Source organism: Jaculus jaculus, chromosome 7, assembly GCF_020740685.1.
Source record: "Jaculus jaculus isolate mJacJac1 chromosome 7, mJacJac1.mat.Y.cur, whole genome shotgun sequence".
Taxonomy (NCBI): domain Eukaryota; kingdom Metazoa; phylum Chordata; class Mammalia; order Rodentia; family Dipodidae; genus Jaculus; species Jaculus jaculus.
The window spans coordinates 76,936,760-76,962,870 of NC_059108.1; the positions used below are offsets into that span (position 1 = coordinate 76,936,760).

At 37.4% G+C, this 26,111-nt stretch overlaps 1 pseudogene; it reads right to left on the reverse strand.

Moving 5' to 3' along the window:
- Positions 1-24,983: 24,983 nt before the first annotated feature.
- LOC101614975 lies at positions 24,984-25,759 on the reverse strand (annotated as a pseudogene).
- Between the last annotated feature and the right edge of the window lie 352 nt (positions 25,760-26,111).

Here is a 26,111-nt window from a genome sequence, read left to right on the forward strand (position 1 = left end):
TTGTCTTTTGCTTCTGTCATTACTGGGGGCAGGATCTGATTAAGATCCAGACTGACCTGGAACCCAATTCAGAATAGAATTCTCAACCTTAAGGGTGTAGACAAACACACAACCTTTGGATTTTGGTTTAAAAGGTTATCTGTTTGTTTTAATCCACAGTCATGTATACTCTGTGCTGATTTTTATTGATTGTGTATATTGCTCTATTGAAGTTTAGAATTTGCCAGTAGATTGTTCCACCCAGCTCACTAGAATATTTGAATAGCAGGTAAACTCACCCTTGGATTACTTCTGTGCTTAGATTGGGTACCACAGATATGCTTGGCACCATAAACTCATATCTTGAAGGTATATAAAGTTGGATCTCCACATCTAAGAAAACTGTAGATAAGTACAAAACCCAAGCAACAACTCATGATGCAAAAGTTGCTACATTATAATATAAGAAACACAAAGAATCAAGATAATACAATCCTACCAATATCATAAATCCAGCAGAAATGACCCCCACTGAGACTGTTTTAGATGAAATGCCTGACAATGACTTTTTTTTTTAATGATTTTTCTCAAACAAATGAGAGAAATCAGAGAAGAAAACAAACTCCTGAAAGGGGACATAGGAAACTAGCTTAATGAAATAAGGATGACATTACAAGACATGAATAAGGAAATAGAAATACTGAGGAAAAATCAGACAGAAGTTCTAGTGCTAAAAAGCAGTCAGTCAAATTAAAAAAAAGAATAATTCTGTGCAAAGCCACACCAGAAGAATGGATGAAGGTGACTACAGAATACCTAAACTAGCAGACCAGTTGGCAGACCTAAAATAGTCCAGCAAAGAGAAAGAAAGACAAGGTAATAGGAAAGTATTAATGGGAATTTCAAGATATCCAGAACACTATGAAAAAATCAAACATAAGAATTCAAAATATAGTAGAAAGAGTAAAAACAATTTCCCAAAATTGTGAAAGAAATGCTAAGGTTGATAAAGGAAGTTTTTAGAACACCAAACAGACAAAACCTGGAAAGAATTTCTTCTCTCTATGTTATAATTAAACTAGTAAACATGTAATCCAAAGAAAATACATTGAAAACAGAGAGAAAGCTTAAGTCACCTACAAAGGCAATTCCATCAGAATAACAGCAGATTACTCAATACAAATGTTAAAAGCCAGAACTGCTTGGAATGATGTATTATAAATTCTGAAAGATAGCAACTGTCAACCAAGGTTAGTTTATCCTACAAATCTATCTATCCAAATTGATTGGAGAAATAAAGACATTCCACAACAAAAACAGGCTGAAGAAATTTATGACAACTAAGTCAGCCTTACAGATAATACTAGAAGGAATCCTTCATGCTAAAGAACAAGCAAAACACAAATAAGAAGAAATAGGAAACAATAAAGCACATTCAAATAACAGTGAAAAAAAAAGCAAGTAAAGGGAAAACAGGAAGAACTAAAAAAAACAAGAATGGAGAGAATAAATACATACCTTTCAATAATCACTCTTGAGATCAGTGGCCTCAATGTCCCAACCAAAAGACACAGGTTTGAAGACTGGATTATAAGGCAGGATCCTGCCATTTGTTGCCTCCAGTAGACTCCTCTCTCAATAAAAGGTAGACACTATCTTAGGGTGAAAGGATGGAAAACAGTATTTCAAGGAAATGGGTCTAGGAAACAAGCAGAAATTGCTGTCCTAATATCTGATAGGAAAAACTTCAAACCAACACTAGTGAGGAAAGATAAAGAAAGTTACTTCAACAGGAGGACATTACAGTCATAAATGTGTATGCACCTAACAGGGGGGCTTCCAATTTCATGAAGCAAACACTATTAGATTTAAGGTCACAGATAACACCAAACACAATTATAGTGGATGACTTCAATACCACACTCTCATCAGCCAATTGACAAAGTAAGCAGAGAGACATCTGGATTAAATATTTTGGAATAAATGGACCTAACAGATATCTACAGAACATTCTATCCAAATGCTGGAGATTATGCATTTTCTCAGCAGCCCATGGAACATTCTCCAAAATAGAAACAACTATTTAAAAAAATATGGGAAAATTGATATATAATCCCTTGTACTCTATCTGACCACACTGGAATTAAACTGCAAATTAGCAACAAGAAAAACTGCAGAACATAGAGAAATTCATGGAGGCTAAAGAGTATACTACTGAATGAGGAATGGGTCCACTGAAGAAATCAAAAAGGAAATCAATAAATTCATAGCATTAAATGATGAGGAGAATACATCATGCTAATACCTTTAGGACACAATGAAGGCAGTTCTAAGAGGGAAATTTCTAACTCTAAGTGCCTATATTAAGAGATTAGAGAAGTCACAAGTAAACAATTTAACACTTCACCTTAAGGCCTTGGAAAAAGAAGAACAAGGTAAACCAAAAATCAGTGCACAGAAGAAATAATAAAGATTATGGCAGAAATTAATGAAATAGAAACAAAAATAAATCCAAACAGTCAATGAAATAAATAGCTGGTTCTTTGAAAGGATAAACAAGATTGATAAACACTTAGCAAATCTGACCAGAAGAAAGAGAGAAGAGATAAAAGTTAATAAAATTAGAGAAGATTTTCAATATTACAACAGATACCAAAGAAATTCAGAAAATCATAAGGACATCCTTTAAGAATACATATGCCTCTAAGTTTGAAAATCTGAATGAAATGGATGATTTCCTTCATTCATATGACCTACCAAAATTAAATCAACATGAGATAAACCAATTAAACAGACTTATAACAAGTACAGAAATCCAAGCAGTTATAAAGTCTACAAACTAAAAATGTCCAGACCCAGATAGAGGCACTGAATTCTACTGAACTCCTTTTAAGAAGTCAGCATCACCCTGACACCAAAATCAGACAAAGACAGAACAGAAAAAGAATATTACAGACCAATGTCCCTCATGAACATAGAAGCAAAAATTCTTAACAAATTATTGGAAAACAGAATACAAGATTTTATCAGAAAGATTATTTATCCTGAACAAGTGGGCTTTACCCCAGTGATGCAGTGATGGTTCAATATATGCATATCGATAAATGTTATATGCAATGTAAATGGATTGAGGGACAAAAATCACATGATCATCTCAATAGATGCAGAAAAGGTATTAAACAAAATCCAACATCTAGACATTGTAAAAGTCCTACAGAAACTAGGAATAGAAGGAACATCTCTCAACATAATAAAAGCTATTTATGAGAAACCTAGAGCCAAATAATATTAAATGGGGAAATAAAGCTTTTCCATTAAAATCAGGAGCAATATAAGGGTGTCCACTGTCCACACTTTTATTTAATATAGTACTGGAAGTGCTAGCTATAGCAATAAGGCAAGAAACACACACAAAAGGGATACAAATTGGAAAGGAAGAGATCAAATTATCATTATTTGCAGATGATATGATTCTGTATATAAAGGACCCTAATGACTTGACAAGTGAACTGGTAGAGCTGATAAACACTTTTAGCAACATAGGATAATACAAAATAAACACGCAGAAATTGGTAGCTTCCCTATATCCTAACAACAAACATGTGGAGGTTAAAATCAAAGAATCTCTCCCATTCACATGTACATCAAAAACAAACAAACAAACAAACAAACAAACAAATAAAGTACCTTGGTATAAACTTAACCAAGGATGTGAAGGATCTCTACAATGAGAACTTTAAAACACTCTACACATAAGTGCAATCCCCATTAAAATTCCAATGGCATTCTTCACAGAAATAGGTAAAAGAAAAAAGAAAACAACAATATAAACACCCAATCCTAAAATGCATTCAGAAGGACAGCAAAACCTACAAAAGCAAAAACAAATTTTTAGCAACAAAAATAAGGCGGGTGGTATCACCATACCTGATTTTAAGCTATGTTACAAAGCTATAGAAACAAAAACAGCATAGTACTGGCACAAAGACACACATGTAAATCAATGGAACTGAATAGAGGACCCAGATGTTAATATAGGCAGCTATAGCCATTTGATTTTTGACAGACATACCAAAAATATTCATTGGAGAAAAGATAGTCTTTTTAATAACTGGAGCTGGGAAACTGAATATCTATATATAGAAGGATGAAAATAGGTACTTGTCTTTCTCCAAGCAAAAGAATCATGTCCAAATGGATGAGGGACCTTAATATCAGACCTGAAACTCTGAAATTTCTAGAAGAAAAGGTAGGGGAAACCCTTCAACATATGGGCATAGGCAATGGCTTTTTTAATATAACCCCAATTGCTCAGGAAATAGTCACCAATTAACCACTGGGATCTCATGAAATTACAAAGCTTTTGCAAAGCAAAAGACACTATGAATAGAGCATAGACGCCTCCTACAGAATGAGGGAAAATCTTAGCCAGCTATATATCTGACAGAGAATTAATATCCAAAATATACAAAGAACTCAAAACACAAAGAAATAAGAAATCTAACAACCAATTAAAAATGTGCTATGGAACTAAATGGAGACTTATCAAAGAAGGAAATACGTATGGCATATAAACATCTAAAAAGTGTTGTACATCATTAGCCATCAGAGAAATGCAAATTAATATTACTTTGAGATTCCATCTCCTGTCAGAATGGCTACCACGAAGAAAACAATTGACAATAAATGTTGACAAGGATGCAGAAAAAGGTGAAACCTTCTACATTGTTGGTGGGAATGTAATCTGGTACAGCCATTGTGGAAATCAGTGTGGCGGGTCTGGAAACAGCTTAAAATAGATTTACCATATGATTCAGCTGTAGCACTCCTAGGCATATATCATAATTCATCTTCTCACTAACTTAGAGATACTTGCATAACCATGTTTATTGCTGCTCTGTCACAACAGCTAGGAACTGGAACCAGCCTATATGTCCCTCAATAGATGAATGGATATTAAAGATGTAAATACACAATGGAGTTCTATTCATCAATAAAGAAGAATGAAATTATGAATTTTACAGGGAAATGGATATATGTGGAAAGGATTATTCTAAGTGAGGTAACCCAGGCCCAGAAAACCAAATGTTGCATGTTCTCTCTCATATGTGGATATTAGCTACAAATGTGTAGACTTGTGTGTGAACTGGAACCAAAAATCAGTAGCAGAGGCCCATAAGTGTAAATTTAAAATATATATAATGTAGAAGAACAGATTACAATGGGGGAAAAGGCATAAGCAAAGTCAGGGGAAGAGATTGTATGAAAGAAGGGGGAGAGGGTCAATCAAAATTCAAGATATTCTAAATAAAACATATGAAAATCTTTCTTGAATAATGGCACATTCAGAAGCCATACTCTTCTATGAGAAAAATTTTAGTGCCAGGGATGGGATAGCTTCCAGTGTTAGCCAGGGAGGACCCTGTTCCCTCCAAAACATTACAGGTTATTGGCAAGGCCCTTGGTTTCCAGTGAGTGACTGATGATAAGACCCTATCGTTGAAGACTTCATATGCATGAGCAGCAAGTTCATTGAAAAATCAAGCTGGTGCTGAGCTGAAAACCTTCTCCCTGTAGCCCAGCCAACTGAAAGCAGGAAAATGTTACCCTGCAAGCAGCCATATGGGAGACAGAAGTCATCAGCAGTGAAAACAGTGGACACTGGCTTCCCCAAGGCCAAATGAGCAAACACTTTTGAAAGAATGAGAAACAAGCTATGAACTTGGAAAAAATATTTGCAAAAAAAAAGTGTAACAAAGGATTCTTCTCAAAATGATATAAACACTTGAAACAGCTATAAGAAAATGAAAGATGTGATTTTAAAAGATAGACTGAACATGAGCACACGAAAAAATTGTCAATGTCTTAAGACACTAATATGACACAGGAAAACTGTACATTAAAATGAGGAGGCTCTCTTGCGAAGGTTGAAATCCAAATCACTGGGGTTGTCACCTGCTGGCTAGGATGTGTGACAACAGGATGTCTCATTCTTTGCTAGTGGGAAGTTAAAATTGTACAGAAACATTGAATGACACTTGAAAATTTCTTACAAGATGAAATATATTCTTACTGTGCAACCCAGCAGTGGTTCTCCTTGCCATTTTATCTTGGTGATTTGACAACGAATGTTTATTCCAACTATACACCCAAATATATAGAGCGATGCTATTTATAATTGCCCAAGCCAAGGAGCCAAGATACCCCACAGTAGGCAAATGGACAACCTGTGAAATGTCATTCAGTGCTGAAAAACAAATCAATCATGCAACTCTGACAAGACATGGAGTGTATGTCAATGCACTCTCTAAGCTAAAGTGATCAGTCTGAAATGACTATCTACAATTCTAAAAACAAAGCTTTCTGAAAAAGGCAATACATATGTATAAATAATCAGTGTTTGTCAGTGTTTTCATAGGACCAACTGATAAATAATGGTGCGCAGAGAATTTTGAGGAACAATGAAACAAGTTTGAGTAATAATACAATTGTGAATACATGTAGTGATCCACATAGTCAAAGCCCATAAAATGCACAGTAATTTTAAAATAAAGTACAGACTCTGAACAAAGTTGATTTGGAAATCCAAATCATGCATGAAGCATGTCACAGTACTGTGGGATATTAATCTTGATAGAAACTTTGCATAAGACAGGGGAGGAGTAATGGTTTCAGCATAACATTCTTTTATGTATATAATCAAATTCATTCTTCTATTACCTTCTCCTTTCCTTTTAACCCTCCCCAATAAAATTATTTCAGCATATATCATAGGAAGTTCAATGTATTATCTTTCTGTATAAAGATATTTCATCTCAATTAAAATTAGCACTTCATACCATCTTTTTATCTTTTCCAGTTGCCAGCAAAATGAGCCTCCTTTACTTTTGAGTCATTGTTAAGTAGAGGCAGGTTATTTAAAGGAAAACACCACAGTGTCATGACAGTCACTATGATAAATATAATGGCTACTATGTGATGATTGAGAAACTATTATATACATCATGGGTATTTTAGACAGGGGTTGATACATATTCTGGGTGAAACAGCAGAGCAGCATGAGATTTAAAAAAAAATTGTTCATTTTTATTTATTTATTTGAGAGTGACAGAGAAAGACATAGAGAAAGAGGCAGATAGAGAAGAGAGAGAATGGGCACCCCAGGGCTTCCAGCCACTGCAAATGAACTCCAGACACATGTTCTCCCCCTGTGCATCTGGCTAACCTCTGTCCTGGGGAATCGAGCCTCAAACTGGGGTCCTTAGGCTTCACAGGCAAGTGCTTAACCACTAAGCCATTTCTCCAGCCCCAGCATGAGATTTTTATAGTACTACTCAGAACAATCCACAAATTAAAACTTTGATTTTTAGTTCTAGCCTTTTCCATGCTAAATTTTGAGATAATATTTTATTATGTTTATTATTACTAACAAGCTGTTTCATATGGATAAATTATGTGTTGGTACCCACTTTTCCCTTTTTCATGGCCCCATGCCATTGGAGATGCTTTTCAGTAAGATTGCAGGTTTTCCACATGGGATTGTAGTTCATGCATTATGGGAGCAATAGTCAGTTATTTTTTGGTGGTGGGGGGCAGGGAATGCCTCTAGTCATGATGTCTCAATCTGTGGGTCTTATGATCTCTTGAACCCCTATTCCACAAAATTCCCTGAGTCATGGTGAGTTAGTTTTAAATGTACTTCAGTGATTAGCTCTTAGGAGCTTCCAGATCTCTACTTTGGTAGGTGTTGAGTATCCTTGGGTTCTGTCTCTTACACTCTGCTACTGATTATCAAGACCAGAATAGAAGCTCTTACTTGTCTGCCCAGTGTCTGTAGATATAGCTATGACTTGCCTGAAGAGTAAAGGGTTCCCTGGTCTGGCTACCTTCTAAAAAGGAAGAACAGATTCTCCAATGGAAAGTGAAGTCAATATAGATTAAATGGTATAAGCATTATTAATTTAGGGACAATTTAATGTATGTAACCCCCCTTTTAGCAAAAGATTAGTTAGAGCTTGACACTGGAAAACATAACCTTGTCTCCATAGGATTCTGATCTGGTTCTCATTTCCAGATTTGGGTTCCTTTATCTTGAGTAGATCTCTTAGGCAATCAGAAAGCTATTGGTTACCAACTGAGGCTGTGTGCCACTATTGCACTGGCATTTACATGGTGTTATGGTGTTTTCTTGTGAGTACCTTAGACCTCTGGTTCCTTAGCCTGTTGTCCATTTTCCCCTGACAGCATACATAGTGTTTTCCAGCATTAGACAGGCTGCCTGGGGCCTGGCTTTCTTCTGAATTTTAGCAAGGTCCCTCTGTGCTCTGTGTCAGCAGCATATGGTGTCTTCAGCAATAGGGTTTTAGCTTTTGCCTCAAGCAGGTAATCAAGTGCTTTGACAGAAATCTGTCTTGATTTGGGGACATCATAGTTCTCTCTTACCAACAGCTCAATGTGGGTAGCAACCAATCTCTAGTACTGGGAGTTACAGGGCATATACAGAAATTAAAATTCTTTTAAGCTTAAGCTTCATCCCACCCTCACCAGAGCCCTACTTTTCAGGTGCTCCTTTATTACTCATTTGAGGGTTATATCTTTTTAGGTTGTCTCCAAGCATAAATGTTTCTGTGGTATGAGCTCATTTTCGATTTAATTTTTTGCTTGTTTCCCACCCCCACTTCCCATCCTATGCCCCCAAACCATTCCATCCCTATTGTCTGGGCTTTGACTTACCTATCAGGTATGACAGCAACTGGAGCAGGTCAAGGTTAGAAACTGAAGATTAGTGACTCCACGTGGTGTTTGATTTCTGTGATTGTGTGAGTTCAGTGAGTATGATCTGTTCCAAGTCTGTCCATTTCTTCTACAAATTTTATTGTATCATTTTTTTCTTACTGCTGAGTAAAGTTCATTGTGTAAATGTACCACAACTATGTTATCCATTCATCAGTGATGATTCTAGTTCTATAATAAATTGAACAGCTATAAACTTAGTTCAGCAAATGTCTCTGTATTGATGTATGGAGCATTTAGCATAAATGCCCAGTAACGAAATAAGTTGGTCTATTGGTAGCTATATGTTCATCCTTTTCAGTAATCTCCAAATTGATTTCCACAGTGGGTGTTCAATCTTACATTCTCACAAGCAGTGGATGAGGATTCCTTTCCCCCACATCCTCGCCAATTTTTCAACATATAGTCATCCCCTTTGCTCAACACCATTTGTTGAAGATGCTGTCTTTTCTCCAGTCTACATTATTTGCTCCTTTGTCAAAGATCAAGTAGCTGTAGTTATATGACCTAAGGTCTGAGCCTTCAGTTCTGTTCCATTGGTCTATGATTCTGTTCTTATGCCAGTGCCATGCTGTTTTTGTTACTATGAATTTGTAATATAGCTTTAGAATGGGTATAGTGATACCTCCTGAAGTGTAATTTTTTTTTCCTCTGAGAATATGTTTGAATCACAAGTTTTGAGATAAGTTTTTCAATCTCTGTGAATAATTATGCTGGGATATTTATTGGAATTTTATTAAATCTGTATATTGATTTTGGTAGAACTGCCATTTTCACAATATTAATTCTACCTATCTAGGAATATGGGAGGTCTTTTCATCTTCAGAAGTCCTCATCAATTTCTATCTTGAGTTCCCTCCCTCCCCCTGGGTGTCTTTTCATTATATAGGTCTTTCACATCCTTGTTTAGTGGTATTTCAAGGTATTTAATTTTTTCTTGCTATTGAAAATGGGACAGCCTCACTGATCTGTATATTTGTCCTTTGCATATACAAAGACTACTGACTTTTCTGTGTTGATTTTGTGTCCTGCCATTATACTGAAGGAATCAATCACTTTTAGATGTTTTGAGATGGAGACTTTAGAGTCACTATGTATAGGATCATGTCATCTGCAAATAGGGCTAACTTGACTTCTTCTTTTCCAATTTGAATCCCTTGTATTTCTTTCTCCTATCTTAATTCTTGGGCTAGTACTTCTAGTATTATGTTGAAGAGAAGAAGTGATAGTGGGCACCCCTGTCTTATTCCCTATCTGAGTGGGAACTCATTGAGTCTTTCCCCATTAAGTATTATTTGGGCTTTGGATGCTTTATATATAGTCTTTATTGTGTTGAGACAAACCCTCCATACCTATCCTTTCTAGCATTTTGATCATGAAGTGGTGCTGTGTTTTGTAAAGGGCATTTTTTACATCATTTGAGATGATTGTGTTATTTCTATGCTTAAATTGATTTATGTGGTATATTACACTGCCCAATTTCAATATGTTGAAGCATTCCTGTATCCCTGGAATGAAGCCTCCTTGACCAAGGTGGGTAATGCTTTTGATGTGTTGTTGAAGTTGGTTTGTGGGGATTTTGTTCAGAATCTTTGCATCTAAATTCATCAGGATTATAGATCTATTGTTTTGTTTTCTTGTTGCATCTATGGTTTTGGTATTTGGATGATGCTAGCTTCATAAAAGGAGTTGGAGAGAATTTCCTGGCCCCCAGTTATGTAAAACATTTGGGAAAATTTGGTTTCAATTCTTCAATGAATTTTTGGTAGAATTTGGCTGAGACGCCATCTGGTCCTGGACTTTTCTTTTGGGGGAAGATTCTGATTACCTTTTAAATCTCTGTGGATAAAATCGGTTTGTTTATGAGATTAATCTGCTTGGAGCTTAATTTTGGTAGGTGGATGTGTCTAGCAATTCATCCATTTCTTCCATATTCTCCAATTTTATGGAGTAGAGATTTTTGAAGTGTGCCCTACTTATTCTTCCAATATCATTGATATCTATTGTGAACTCTTCTTTTTCATTTCTGATTTTGTTAATTTGAGACTTCTCTCTTTTTTTAGCTGATCAAATTGGGCAGGGGGTTATTAATCTTGATTATTTTTTTCAAAGAACCCATTCTTCATGTCATCAACCTTTTAATTGTTTTCTTAGTTTCCAATTCATTAATTTCTACTCTAATCTTAATTATTTCTTTCATCTGAAGCTCTTTGGTTGTAGTCTTCTTTTTTTCCAGTGCACTTAGGTGGAAAGTTTGGTTATTAATTTGGGATCTTTATGTGTTTGTTGTAAAGGCATTTATTGCTATGAGTTATCCTCTTTTTTATGTTCCAAAAGTTTTGATAGGTGTGTTTTCATTATCACTCAATTCTAGGAATTTTACAGTTTCTTTTGTGATTTCTTCTACAACCCATTTACTGTTTAAAAGTGTGTTGTTTAATCTCCACTAGCTGGTGGAGTTCTTGATGGGTCACTTGTTCATTTCTAGATTTAAAGCATTGTGATCTGATATAATGCAAGAAGTTTCTTCAATTTTCCTTAATTTTTGGAGGCATGCTTTATGCTCTAATATATGGTCTATTTTGGAGAAGGTTCCATAGGCTGCTGAGAAGAATGTGTTTTCTGTAGAGTTGGGGTGGTATGTTCTGCGGATGCCCATTACATCTAGTTGACCTATGGTGTTGTAGAGCTCTAGTATTTCCCTGTTGATTTTCTACTTGGATGATCTGTGTGTTGATGGTAGTTGAGTACTGAAGTTCCCCACTATAATGGTGTTGGTGTTTATTTCTGTTTTGTTGTCATGTAGGTTTTGTTTTCAAAACTGTAGTGCAATTGTGTTTGGTACATATAGATTTAAGATTGTGATGTTCTCATGTTGGATCATTCCCTTAAGTAAGAAATGGCCTTCTTTGTCCTTTTTGATTACTTTTGGTTTGAAGTCAATTTTAACAGATATTAATATAAAAACACCTGCTTGTTTTTTATTTCCCTTGGCTTGAAATATCACTTTCCATCCTTTCACCCTGAGGAGGTATCTATCTTTAGTGGTGAGGTGGGTTTCTTGAAGCAGCAGATAGAAGGATCCTTTTCTTTTTATCTACTCTGGTAACTTGTGTCTTTATATGGGTGAGACAAGACCATGAATATTTAAGGTTATTACTGTGAGGTTTGAATTAATACTTACCATGAGGAGGGGCTTTATGGGGTTTGTTGCTTCCTTGACATTTGTACTGTATTGAGCCTGGTCTTTCTTTGGTTATTGTAATCTTCTTGTTGGCTATTGAGATGGTTGTTTGATTCTTCTGTGCTGAGCATTCCTTGAAGTATTCTCTGTAGGTTTGGATTTATATTAATGTAATTATAGAGTTGACTTTTTTCATGGAAAGTTTTCTTTTCTCCACATATTATGAGGGATACTTTTGCTGGGTAGAGTAGTTTGGGTTGGAAGCCATAGGTTTTCAGATTTTTGAAGTGTTCCATTCCAGGTCCTTCTGGCTTTCTGGGTTTCTATTGATAAATCTGAGCTAATTTTGATGGGAATGCCTTTGTATGTAGTGAGTTGTTTTTCTCTTGCTGCTTTTAGCACTCTCTCTTTCTTTTCATTGTTAAGAGTTTTAACTATGTTGTGCCTTGGAGAGTTTCTTCTTTGGTCTTGTCTGTTAGGTTTTCTGTGGGCTTTTTGTATCTGAATGGGCCTCTCTTTTGAGACATCAGGAAAATTTTCTTCAAAATTTTATTGAATATGGTGTTTCAGTCTGGTTCGCGTTGCTGGTAGAAATCAGCCAACCAAGAGCAGCTTCTGGGAAAAAGAGATTTATTTTGGCTTACAGGCTCGAGGGGAAGCTCCATGATGGCAGGGGAAAACAATGGCATGAGCAGAGGGTGGACATCACTCCCTGGCCAACATAAGGTGGACTACAGCAACAGGAGGGCATGCCAAACACTGGCAAGGGGAAACTGGCTATAGAGCCCATAAGCCCACCCCCAACAATACACTCCCTCCAGGAGGCATTAATTCCCAAATATCCATCAGCTGGGAACCTAGCATTCACAACACCTAAGTTTATGGGGGACACCTGAATCAAACCACTACATTCCACCCCTGGCCGCCATGAACTGATATCCATACATGATGTAAAATACAATGCATTCAGTCTGACTTTAAAAGTCCCCATAGTTTTTATCAATTCCAATGATGTTCATACATCCCCTTAGTTCAAGATCTTTTAACTGAGCCATAATACCAAAAAATAAACTCAAAAAACCCATAATGGCACAGAATAAATATTCACACTGCAAAAGATGGCATTGAGCATAGCAAAAAAAAATTCAACCAATACAAGATTTAAAACAACCAGGGCAAACATCAAACTCTGTAGCTTCAAGTGCAGCAACTCTAGCCAGTGACAAATCTTCAAGTCCGATGATTCTAACCAGCAACAAGTCTCTGGCATTCCAATTCCAACCCTCCAGCTAGGCTACTCACAGTCCTAGCAAACTTCATTGGGGCCGGCAGCACCTCGGCAGCCATCTCATGGTCCCGGCATCTCCACTGGGTCTCCACTGCAAGCCACGGGTTCATCCTCATGGCCCCATGGAGTCTCTATGCAGGCAACCAGCAAACCTGCTTCACACTGCCCATGGCCATTTCCAAAACACAAGACCGTGTTGCAAACTCAATGACCCTCTTTCCAGCATTTCTTATACTCCATGATACCAGGCAGGGTGCCAATTTGTTAATCCAGGGGGGAATAAAGCAGACTTTGAAGAACAGGGCACTCCTTGAGCACTCAGGCTCCTTCAAAAGAGTCGACACTCTTTCTGTTGCCCCAGCACAGGTCAGCTAGCCCAGTCTCAAAGGTTGTAATCTCTCAGTTGCAGCTGAACAGGCAACAGTTCACTCAAAGATTTTTCTTTCTGTGCCATATCCCTCTGCTCACACCAGTTCATTTCTATGCAAAGCAACCCTGCACAACTTCTCAGGACATGGGCACAAGAGCAAGCTTCTCACACAAATTGCTAGCCCAGTCCAAGCACAGCTCTTTCTAGCCTTCATAAGCCAAACTTCACAGTCCATAGTTCTTACTGCCTTCAGGTCTTTCAGCTCTGACCAGGATAGATCATCAAGCTGTACTTACAGCACTGCAAAGCATCTCTTAGGCCAAGGTTTCAACTCCTTCCACATTCCTCTTGAAAATCAGCTTCAAAAGGCCAAAGCCACACAGTCAGGTGTCTAGCAGCAACCCCACTCCTGGTACCACTTTACTGTTGCAGTCCGGTTCGCATTGCTGGTAGAAATCACCCAACCAAGAGCAGCTTCTGGGAAAAAGAGATTTATTTTGGCTTACAGGCTCAAGGGGAAGCTCCACGATGGCAGGGGAAAACGATGGCATGAGCAGAGGGTGGACATCACTCCCTGGCCAACATAAGGTGGACTACAGCAACAGGAGGGTATGCCAAACACTGGCAAGGGGAAACTGGCTATAGAGCCCATAAGCCCACCCCCAACAATACACTCCCTCCAGGAGGCATTAATTCCCAAATATCCATCAGCTGGGAACCTAGCATTCACAACACCTAAGTTTATGGGGGACACCTGAATCAAACCACCACATATGGTATACTCATGATTTGGATGTTTGGGTGTTTTAGGGCATCCCACATTTCCCTTATATTATGTTCAAATGATATTTTTTAATATTTTATTTTTATATATTTATTTGACAGAGAAAGATAGAGGGGGCATATGGGCACACTAGGGCCCTGGCCACTGCAAATGAACCCCCTGTGCATCTGGCTAACATGGGTTCTGAGGACACCCACCTAGGTCCTTTGGCTTTGCAGGCAAATGCCTTAACTGCTAAGCCATTCCTCAAACCCATTTTTTTAAGCAAAGTTTCTTGCCTCCCAGTCAATTTCTTCTATCTTGTCTTTCAGGTAAGAGTTTCTATCTTCCACATGAATGACTCTGTTAGTGTTGGGGTTCTAAAGAGATTTTTATAACTTTTATTTGATTTTGGTTTTCTGTTGTGTTATTTTGCACGGTGTCCATCTCTTTTCTGAGGTATAATTTCAGTTCAAGTTCTGATTTTCTTGATGCATCCTGGAATTCATTCTTGCATTTGCTCAAGTCTTGGTTAAGCTTAATCAATCAGTTTTGAGATCTTCTATTTATTGACTAATCTTTAATTCATTCATATCTCTTCTGAGAGTTCTAACATTTTCTTTAATCAAGTTAAGGCTATTGACAAAAGCTGAACCCTCTAAGAGGTGATTCTGTTCAATTTCATAGATATGCTTGTTTTTTTTTTTTTAATAACTTGCTTCTAGTTCAGCAATTCTTTGGACCAGGGTCTCATCGGTTGCTGTGTTTTCACTTTGGGATTGAATTTGTGTTGATTTATCTATGATTTTATTGGAGGCTTCCACTGTGAGTCTAGGCATCCTTGGTGGAGATCTCTCAGTTTTCTATCTTTTGGTGATTTTAATTGTTTGTTTATTGGTTTGTTTTTTCTTTTGCATTGTGGTCTACCCATCTTGTGGAGGCACTTTATTCTACTGAGGAGGAAGCAAGTTTTTGTCCTTGTAGGATCTTCAGAGGGTATTGTGCTTTAAAAGTGAATTGGATTGGTATACTGGTATATGATGAGGTTATAACCACAGATGCACAGATTGTGGGGATTTCAAGTATATCAAAGGGACTTGGGGAACTGGGAGCTCTGGGCTACTCACTCTAGTTGCACACACTCTTCTGCACAAGGGAATCACAGGTTGCAGATGCAGGTGCCAGGAAGCTGGAGAGCCACAAGCAAGATGCCTATCCCTACCATGGCCAGTATACCCATTGACTCAGAGAAATTGTGATGTCTGTATCCCAGAGCCTGTCAGGATACCAGACCAAAAGGCCTGCTTCCACAGCTCCCAAACAGGGACCAGGCCTTCCCAAGCCAGGCACAGGGTATCTGGGAATGGGGAGCCAGTGGCACTTCAATCAGGATGTCAGAACAGGATCCTACTTCTGCAGCAAGCTTGCAGGGTCCACGCAGCCCCAAGCGTGCTGCAGGGGAACCTACTGGGACCAGAATCAAGAAACTGGTAGAAGCCCCAGGGATCAGTGATCTGGCCTACTCACTCCACGCCTCTGGTGCAGGGTTTCTGGGAGCTGTGGACCCAAGGATACTTCTATCAGGAAGGCAGTGCAAGGAGTGCTTCCACAGCAGGGCGACAGTGTCTCAGCAGCCCCATACCAGGTACAGTGGGACCTACCGGGCCCAGGACATACCATGTTCATTCTTTTTTTTTTTGGTCTTACAAATGCTTTATTTAACTTTGTTTTGTTTTTAATCAAAGCATTGACTCTTCATTTATCACATATATGATAATTATTTTTCTCCAACTTATAAGGTATTTTTAAAATTGTATTTACAATGAATTTTCATCATTCAATATATATATTTTTTAATTTTAACCAATAAGAGGTTCTTTTATGATTTCTGGACCACACAACATGTTACAAAGTGTTCCCACATGCATTCTTTGGAAATGTTGAAATTTCCTATTTTTTTTCTTTTTTTCTTAGTTATGTACACAGTGTGTACATTTATGTTGATGCCAGCATTAGCCTCCACCCTGTCCTGCCCCCTCCTCATTGGGGAATATGGGTCGTGTATTGTGGGGCTAGCCATTAGTTATGGCTAAGAGGCAAAATCTCTTTAAAATAATAATAAAGTTGATATTTTCCTAGAAAGTTGTCCTTTCACCATCCATTATTAGGGACACTTTTTCTGGAGAAAGTAGATTGGGTCGGAAGCCACAGTGTTTTAGTGTTTGAAGTCTTCCATTCCAGGCCTGTCTGGTTTTTAGTGATTCCATTGTGAATCTGATGTAATTCTGATGGTATTGCCTCTTGAGCTGTTTCTCTCTTTTTGTTGTTGTTGTTGTTATGTACACAGTGTGTACAGTCATGTTTGTACCATTGTTAGGCTCCTCCCTGCCAGGACCCTACTCATTGGGGAACATGGGTCAAACATTGTGGAATTTGCCATCAATTATGGGTAAGAGGCAATCTTTGTGCATAATGACCCCTCATGTGGTTATAACATTCTTTCTGTCCCCTCGTCTGCAAATTTCTCTGAGCGATTTTGTGTTCATTTTAGGTTTGCTTCAGCGATGAGGTCATGGGAGACTCTGTGTCCCTGGATATCTGGTTTGGTAGGAGTTGATTGTTCTCTATGTCTATCTCCTTCACCCTTATGCTGGTACCAGACTCACCAAGAAAGCAGAACTCTTGCTAATTTCTCTAGTTACTCTTCGTTTCAGCAGGGGCCTTTCTGAGGTGTGATGGGCTGGTTCTTTCCTTGGAATATGCATCCATCTGAAAAAGAGAAGCAAATTTTCCAATGGAGAGTGAAGTTAGAGCCAGATAAATGGGAAAACAATTGTTATTTTGGAGAGAATTTAATAGGTGTAGGCCCTTTTGTAGCCCACGACTGATGGGTGCTTGATAATGGAGAATGGGCTCCTTTTTGGATATCATTCCAACTTGTTCTCCAGCTCCAGTTATGGGTTCTGTTCCACTGAGCAGATCAGTTAGCCAAATGAAGAGCATTTTTTTTTCCCACCATGGCTGTGTGCCACTATTGCACTTGTGTGAGCATCATGTCAGGTTGTCTGCTGCTGAGTAGCTTAGACCACGAGTTGGTTAGACAATGTTGGTCATTTTCCCCGAGTTGCTCATGTAGCACCTTCTGACACTAGACAAGCTGTCTGGAGACCTACTCTCTTCCAGCCAGGTCACTCCATGTTCCATAACAATGGCATATGGTGTCTTCCACAGTAGAGTCTTACCACTAAGTCTCTGACAGAAATCTGTCTTCTTTTGGGAAACCATGTAGGCCTCCATGATCAAAAGCTCATTGTGGATGCTAACCATATGCTGGCACTGGGAGTTACAGGCCAGTGCCAAAGAAAAGAAGGAAGAAAAAGATAGGTATTATAAAAGAGAGAGAGAGAGAGAGAGAGAGAGAGAGAGAGAGAGAGAGAGAGAGAGGAACCAGGAGAAGATTAACCTGAATCTACCTGAGATGTTGACATTTCTATTAAGTATCTGGAGGACTAGACAATAGGGTGGGTGGGATAGGACGTAAGGGTAAGGGTGGGGGTGGGGTACATAAAACTGGACCCAAATGGCAATGGTACCATAAAATTCTACACCCACGTTCATTATTTGAAAACATATTTTAGTGTATAGACACATCAAGGCCTCTAGCCACTGCAAAATAACTCCAGGTACAAGTCTCACTTTGCACAACTGGCTTTACATGGATACTAGGTATCAAACCCATGTCATTAGTTTTTGTAGATAAATGCCTTAACAACTGAGCCTTCTCTCCAGCCCATTAATATTTTTAAACATTTCCTCCATTTATTATTTATGAGAGATAAAGAATGGGTGTGCCAGGGCCTCTACCCACTGCAGAAACAACTATAGACACATGTGCCACCTTGTGAATCTGGCATATGTGGGTACTGGTGAATTGAACCAGCTTCCTTAGGCTTCGCAGGTGAGAGGCTTAAGTGATAAGCCATCTGTCCAGCCCCCATGTTAACTTTGTCTTTTTTGGGGGGAGGGTTCAAGGTAGGGTCTCACTCTAGCTCAGGGTGACCTGGAATTCACTGTGGACTTTCAGAGTGTCCTTAAACCCACAGTGATCCTCCTACCTCTGCCTACTGAATGCTGGGACTAAAGGCATATGCTGCCATACCTGGCTCTGTGTTAACTTCTTAATGCAGCGGTTAATCATCATTGACTATGATAAATTATGCCATAGAAAATAAAACTATGGACAAGGAGAAACTACAATATACATGTGATGATAACTGATATAATGTTTGTTAATAACATGAGACAGAATAGCATAGCTACATTCTGGCTTATTTTTGTAGGGCAATTATTAAGAATTTTTTTTTAATTAATTAATTTATTTATTTGAGAGCGACAGACACAGAGAGAAAGACAGATAGAGGGAGAGGGAGAGAATGGGCGCACCAGGGTTTCCAGCCTCTGCAAACGAACTCCAGATGCGTGCTCCCCCTTGTGCATCTGGCTAACGTGGGACCTGGGGAACCGAGCCTCGAACTGGGGTCCTTAGGCTTCACAGGCAAGCGCTTAACCGCTAAGCCATCTCTCCAGCCCCAAGAATTTTTTGATGTCATATGCTTCCCCTTATATGTAATTAATTCCCATAAATAAAATAGATTCATATTATTACATGCGTTTCCTGGAATTTTCCAAAGACTTCAGGTTAAACACTTGTTTCTTTGATTAATTTATGATGACATGAATATAAAAGGAACAATCTACTTGATGAGGACGATGTACTTCTAGACACACTAGTGTACATATGGAATATACTAAGAGATACATTAGGAATTTTGGTGATATTGAGTTGAGGGCTAGCAAGGATGCCATTGGTGAAGATAAAGTTATAATAATTAACTCTTAAGTACTTCATGAGACCATATTTTTGGATGATGTCATAGAATTTGCATCCAATGAATCAAACAAAAATGACTGTGTCCTGACAAACATGCATGTTTAAGGAATTATCAAAGACTAGAGGTAGATATAAGTAGGAAAGAAAAAAATGAAAAACAAAAACTTAGAAATCTTAGCATCAAAGTCAAGATATTTCAACTTCCATCAGACTCTGGGGATTAAATGAATAATATATGTGAATTTTTAAAATAACTATATTGCTAATAGTATTCTTGGACATTTGGATCTAGTAGAAATTTTGTTATGGCTTCATATTCTGAGTGTTACTTTACATAGTGTCATGTTTGCAAATGCATTTATATTGATATGGTGCTGTGTTGATATGTAGGTACAGAAAATTTTAAACATTGGCATATTTGTATTCTATAATAAGTTTCAAATGTATCCTATTTTTATGTATAAATTTTCTGCAACAATGCTCTGAGCATTTGTTTAGATAGTAATACAAATATTTTTTTTCTTTTTTTCCCCCTATGCCAGGGTCTTACTATGTGCCCAGACATGGTTCAGAACCCCATATGTAAAGCACATTAGCACTGAACCTCTGACAATTCTTTCTCCTCTGCCCTCGTTAGTGCTGGAAGTATACCAGGTTTATGTCTCCATGCCTGGTTACATAAGGTAGTATCATGTTAAAGAGAGGACAATTTCAAGTGGCTCACACAGAGGGGGAATAAATACAAAGTTTAAAGTTTATCATCTTTCTTCAACATGCTTTAAACAGGTTCTCAGTTGATATTCAAGCTAGACTACTAAATATACAAGATACAATACAATGCTTCATAGCATCCCCTTGAGAAAATTAAGTGTGTGTCCATACATTTGGGCAGAAAACCATCACTGTTTTGAGAGAAGCAAAACCTTAGCTAGAGATCTGAAAATGAGTGATTCATTTTGAGCTTGCTAGGTTATGATTTATTTCCTTGCCCTTTCTAATGAAGAAATATATGAGGCTGGGAGATATCTTAGTCCATAAAGTACTTGAGTGCCTTTAATCCTTGATATGTAATGTTAAATAAACTGTTCATGATGGCATCCACCTGTAACCCTCAATGAGGGAGAGAGAGACAATCAGATGCCTGGGCTCACTTGCCAGCTAGGTAGTGAGCCCCAGGCCTGTGAGAGACCATATCTCCAAGACTATGGGAAGCACCAGAAGAGCAAGGTGTCATTACTCCAGACAAATGTACATATTTGCACACAGACACATATTAACACATACATTTTGTTCACACAAATATGCACACATATAAATGAACCAAAAAGAAAGGTTTCCTTCTGCTCATCCCTCAAACTTATAAAGGAAAACTTGGGCTTCCAAAATGAAGACACATGTTGAGAAGAACTTGTTAACATCACAAACATATTCTCAGTGTACTGGCTATGTATAGGCAATTGCTCTGTGATAATAACCATAGCAGAGCTTTTCCCACAGAAGTATATGCCATAACATTGGATTATGTTTTATGAAGACTAGTAAATTAATTGAGCTAAGAATTTAAGGTCTAGAAGATATTTCAGGGTGAAAGTTGAATATTATAGTTAAAATAAGAAACAAGGGGGACAGAAATTATCTGGAACACTCATCTGTCATTTGACATTGAAGTGATTCCATCTCTTTGTTATTGACAATAATGCTTCAGGGAACAAGGATGTTCAAACATCCCCCTGAGTTCTTGACTCATATTTTTGGATAAATACTTGCATCACATATTAAATTTACTGAGTACACTCCAGGCCATTTTCCACATAAATTGTATGCATTTAAAATTTTGTTAAAAGATAGACATCATTGCTGTCCATGACTCAATTTTATATGTACTTACATGTTTTCTTAATTTTTTTTCAAAAGTTTCCATACATTCACCTCTTGTTGTCCTTTACCATGTGAATTTGAACTCAAAATCTAACTTACTTCACAGTTTTATCCATTCTATGCATACTTAGAGAATTAATACTTGTAATTATTTAATATCACATTTATACATTTTCTTTGTACCTCTCAAAGAAAATTATAGATATGGCATAACTAAAATGCAAAAGTAAATAATTTATAAGTATTGTTATCCATAAGGTGTTAAACATTTTTCAAGGAGATATTAATAATAGGGAGATACATGTGAGAAACAGGCCAAGAAAACATCTGTACTTTCAGCTCAATTCTAAATTAACCAAAAACTTCTATTATTTTTCTTAATTTTGAACAAGCTATTGAAAAGAAATACTAGTGTTTCTTACATCTATGACCTATTTCCAAATTCCTACAGTGTTTATTTTCCTTATGGGTGTAACATGTTACTTCATGAAGTATTCTCAGTGAAATTAAAGATATGTCATATATTTTTCTCTAGGCAATATTACATGTATCCCCTTCATACTAAGCCATTTATTCCAACTGCATAATTATTCTCACCAGAACTTCTGATATATTCCCATGTTTGCATTTCTTTTTCAAGCCAGAGATGCCTTTCATGCAACATTGAATGTATGTTTTATAATTTAGGACCACATCCTGTTTGTTTTTTCAGTTCCTTTCAATGCTTGTTGGTTTGCTTTAAATATTTTCAGAGGATCTTATAACATTTTATACATCCCTTCTGACTGTCAATGTGTATAACTAATATTGTAAATAGGATAAAAAAATGAGTCTGTCCTACTTCAGTATTATGAGATTAGTGATTGTAAATATGGAAAGGTTGGCATAAACATATATTTGCCTTCTCTCAATGTGGAGACCTATTCAACCTCTATTTTTATACTTTTATAGGAGCATCTTACCTTAAAACTGATAGTGAAGTAACAAATTTAACTAATTCAAAATGTTGATACTCAATAGAGTCGGCCACTCATGTTTTATAATATTGTATTATGGGGATTAACAATAGAAGAAGGAGAACAAGCAAGAAGAAAAGAAAGAGAAAATAAGAGGCCCATGTGAAGGCACAAGAAGAACAATCTCAACTAAAATGTAAAATTGGTAAGACAGCCATTTAAAACATAGTGTAGTATGCAGCATTATAACTAATGAATTATTTCTATAATATATAATGCTAAATTCTATACCAAAACTAAATAGTTCCTATAATTTTATGCATTATAAATAATTTAAAGTGATAGAAATATCGTTAATATTACAGGAAAAAAAACTAAAATTATTTTGGCATTTAAATCAATTAGAAATAACATGTTGATAATTTATGTACTGTTCACTCATTTAAATGTCTAGCATTCATGACTGATTAAATTATACTATGCTTTATGAATAGTAAGCATATTAGATAATATCTCTAAAATTTAACTCTCTAAACTTAGGGAATTCAATTTCATCAAAAGTACTTTACATTGAAAATAAAATATTAAAATAATTTATCAGTCCACTGTAAATTGGTTTTTACAGGTAGTACTCTGATACCATCTTTAAATCTCAATTCTACAGTGAAATCATAAAATGTATTAGAAAAGAATCCAGAAGGGAAATAAAAATGCAATGAAGATGGCAAAATGTAATAATCCTGCCCCAGTAAAGAATTAAATTAGTGAGATTGCATGCTCTTTCTTCCTGTTCTTAAATCGTTCCAAATAAACAGTTTTGAGATTGATAGATGAATATAATAAAAGTCCAATTATTTTGATGAGTGCCACCTACTATGTTTGGTAGCTAGAACCAAACTCAAGAAAAGAAATATTGATACATTATCCCTATTCTCTAATATCCCCGAATTCAGGTGGCTCATATGGGTTGGACTTTAAGATATGATTTTAAAAAGGGGGAAAGTGGGCTGCCATGATATTTCATAAGTCCAAATCAAATGATGCTACAGAATTTTAGTTAAAGTAGGAGCCCCAAAGTACATTATTATTTTTGGAATAAAAGTCCAAACCTTAGGCTTTCTCTGCTTTATTAATTTAGCAAAAAAAAAAAAAAATGTCAGCAATAATACAGTCTTTCTTTGCTTCTTCACTGAGCTGTTGAACAGTTAAATTAAGTCAAAGAAAGTGATTTTAAAATTCTTAGGCTGTAGTAATATCAACCTTTGCTGTTAATGAAAGGTATAGTCTCACTAAGAAGGGCCCTCTGTGGGGTGGGGGCAGAGAGGACAGAAATGATGGTATCAATACATGATGTATCCATACATTTCTACTTAACAAAAAAAGGAAAAAAAAAAGATTCTGTAGGTACAATGGAAAAAAAGGGGGAAACATATATCTTTGGTTCACTCAAGAAATCCTTTCACATTGGCTATTTAAGAAATCAGTATTCATCACAGCTGTGTTCATCATGTGAAGTTACCTAACAGATGTGCAGCAGCCTCTTTATGATAGAAACCATCTTGTCTTCTATTTTCATGGATAGATGAACTTCTTCTTATAGTTAAATGTTACCAGTAGCTGATATTTAATTTGTCTTACTTATTCAAACAAATACCTAAACTAATAAAACTCTTCCAGAATTTTCCAGTTTAAGTTGGGTGGTTGCTGTGTCAGGGGCAATAATATGTCAAAATGCTGTATGTTTCTCAGACCTTATCACAAGTGGTGTTTCAATGAAATTCTCATCTAGACTCAGCTACTGCACTCAAAACTTGTGCTTTCTGGTTCTTTGTTTCTTACACTTCTTACTCATAGTAATAATTTAGTAAATACTTCAAAGAACATTGCTAAAATATACTAGGTAAATGGAATTCACCTGACTTAGCAAATAATAAACAAGAAGCCACTGAAATTTGAATTTCAGATACACAATAATAATTTATTCAGACTTTTGTTAGAAATTTACTCATGTACCTGAAATCTAATTCAGTTTAGTATTCTGTTTTATCTAACAAAGCTAAATGAGAGGGAAAGATATTAGATGTCTTCAAGACAACTGGGTTCATATGATTACACCAAGAAATCTCATAAAGTTAATTCTAAATTTGTAGCATAACTCATTGCTTGCTTACATATAAAACCTTTCTTCTCCCTTAGAAGGTAAGAGGAAGTAATTTTTGCTCCTGATTTGTTCCTACTGAACTGACTTGTGTTTGGTAAAGATTTGTTGAGTGTATTAGTGAAAGAGGTCAGTAATGAGCAAATATTATGCCTCTTATAATCTATTAATGCTGTGGCTTTGCATAGAGTTCAAAAGGAAATTATGGAAATGATAAAATGTTAGTCATTTATATTGAGAAATTTAGGTTGGCATATAATTATAAGTAATTTCTAATAAAGGAAATAATTCTAAAATCAGTAGCCCAGATTTTAACATACTGTTATGCAAATGCTTTCTTGTTTGTTTTGTTTTGTTTTATACATTTTGCACAAGAAGCACTATGGAGAGAAGCGTGCTTCCCATAACCAACTTAATGAGTATGATTCAACAGGTTAAGGATTTTCTAATAAATTCTTTTTTTGGAAACTAATACTGCTTCTTTTCCTAGCATCCAAAACTATCCCAGGCTGAGGAACGAGAAGACTGAATTTCTTGGTAGAAATCTCCAAGAAGATATGCTCCCCGTTTGCAAGGATGTGGTGCAGGGAAACCAGGTCTAGTCCAGAAGAAAGGAGAATTAAAGTCCTCCTTAACTTTCATGGGTTTCTCAGTGGGGCAGCAGCTCAAGTGGTGTACCAGGACAAAGCACTCATGCTCTTTAGAACTTCTCCTCTCCTGCTATCACCAGCGGTAGTGGGCCAGGGCATGGTTGGCCTCAGCCATCTTCTGCATATCATGCTTCCTCTTGATCACAGGACCCTTTTTTGCAAAAGCCTCCAGCAGCTCCTGTGGCAGCTTCTCTGGCATCAGTGTCCGCGGAGGCTTATCCTTTACGCACTCCTTGATCATCCACTTAATGGTTAGGAAGCAGCGATGTCGGTCAGATAAGGGCACAGGGATCTGGTAGAAATAGCCATTTTTGAGGATGGGTACCAGCCCAATCCCATGCTCATAGTTTTTCAGTACCTGGTGGAAGATGGTGTAGGGTTTGCTTGTTTCTCTGCAGAAGCAGCTTGGTACTTCTCAAACTACTTCCTTTTCACAGCTTCCAGGGTCTGAGCCATGAGGGATCTGGTCAATACTCTGTTTCCTTCTATCATCATGTTGGTGAATTTACTGATCACTGGGTCTGTAATCACAGAGCACGTTTTTGTCGCTGGCGCGGTTTGATGAGTTGAATTTTCCTGAGCTCCTGGGCTCCACCGCAGGCTTGTGGCAATGTCCTTTGTCTTCAACGGATCCCTAAACTCACGACCATAGCGGCTCCACCTCACCTGGGTTGGCCCCAGAAACCTCCAGACCACACGCGTCGCGCCCGCCAGCTCCGAGCAGGGCCGCGCCGCCTGCAGTGCGCATGCAGCCCTCAGCTGGCTGCTAGGGCACACCCGACGCCCCTGCGCAGTACTGTCCTCCCCCCGAGCAAGACGCGCTACAGGTTGAACGCCCCGCCAGGTCATAAATCTGCATTTCACTCCATGGAAAACACCCGGCGTTAGTTACACTAGGTGCACTCCGAGGTCCAAAGGAAAACGCTCATCTATCCAACATCTATCGCAGTCTGGCGCGACCCTCAGGGGCAGCACTTGATTTTCTCAGCCCCTCCCTTGTTTTTGTTTTCATGACAAGCAGTAAGGTGACAAAAAGCATGTAGATAATATTTCATGAAATTAACTCTACATGATTTACAAATTATGCTTGGAGGATTATAGCGCTATCTGGTAAAAACATAGCTTTCAAACATAGCCAGGCTTAGTGGTAGTGGCCACACCTTTAAACCCAGCACTCAGGAGGTAGAGGTAGGAGGTTGCT